The sequence below is a fragment of the Manis javanica genome, chromosome 4 (assembly GCF_040802235.1).
Source record: "Manis javanica isolate MJ-LG chromosome 4, MJ_LKY, whole genome shotgun sequence".
NCBI lineage: Eukaryota > Metazoa > Chordata > Mammalia > Pholidota > Manidae > Manis > Manis javanica.
The window spans coordinates 116,938,208-116,939,381 of NC_133159.1; positions in this window are offsets into that span (position 1 = coordinate 116,938,208).

A 1,174-nucleotide genomic window follows, 5' to 3' on the forward strand; every position below is an offset into this window, starting at 1 on the left:
TCGTTGGTAAAATAACTAATATTTTATAAATGATATTTTATTTTTAAGGTTAACACTCTCAACCTTGGCCATTCATTTCATCCCATCCATAGACCTAGAAATGTTTTCATTCCTGTAATTGCTTTATGGTATACATGCATCTAAAGTCACATGCATGAATGTTCCTCCACATGAAAAGACCCAAAACCTAAGTGGTCCACTTAGGCTCGTTGGATTTTCTAGTAACACAGTCTTCCTACTTGTTCCTTGGTTTTGTCACTAGCTAAAAATTAATTTTAAGGGGAAACTTGGAAGAAAAATTTAAATAGGGAAACTTCTCACTTTTATGTTTATAGTGTTTATGTTTATCAGTGTTCAGAAGTCAAGATGTATAAAAACAGACATATTTTTATTTCTGGTGGCCTGGAAGCCAGTTCCAGCTTAGCTACTGAATCGCCACAGGACATTAAGCAAAGTCCTTTCCCCCATGACATCTCATTTTTGCTCAACAACACAGGAAGCCAGAATTAAATGACTTCTGAGGGTTCTTCCATCCCTTGGGGTTTCCTTTGAAATCTCAAGTCTGAGAGTGAGCTCCTACAACATTCATCACTCCTTCTAAAATTTTCTTCCCTGATGGTTAAAAATCCTGTTTATTTCATCAAAATGTAGAAGATCCCACTTTTGTGAGAGTAGGTTGCTTTTTCCAAGTCAACACAGAGTCTCAGTGCTGGAAAATTCTGGCAGAAATCCTATAGGATGTAGAGGTGGCAACTGTTTTTTTTTTGTAACATTAATGCACAATTACATGAGCATCATTATGCTTACTAGACTCCCCCTATTAATAAGTCCCCAGCACATACCCCATTACAGTCACTGTCCATCAGCATAGTAAGATGCTATAGAATCACTATTTGTCTTCTCTGTGCTACTGCCTTCCCTGTGCCCATCCCCTACATTATGTGTACTAATTGTAATACTCCCTTTTTCCCCTTATCCCTCCCTTCCCACCCATCATCCCCAATTCCTTTCCCTTTGGTAACTGTTAGTCCATTCTTGGGTTCAGTGAGTCTGCTGCTGTTTTGTTCCTTCAGTTTTTTCTTTGCTCTTACACTCCACAGATGAGGGAAATCATTTGATATTTGTCTTTCTCTGCCTGGCTTATTTCACTGAGCATAATACCCTCTAGCTCCAT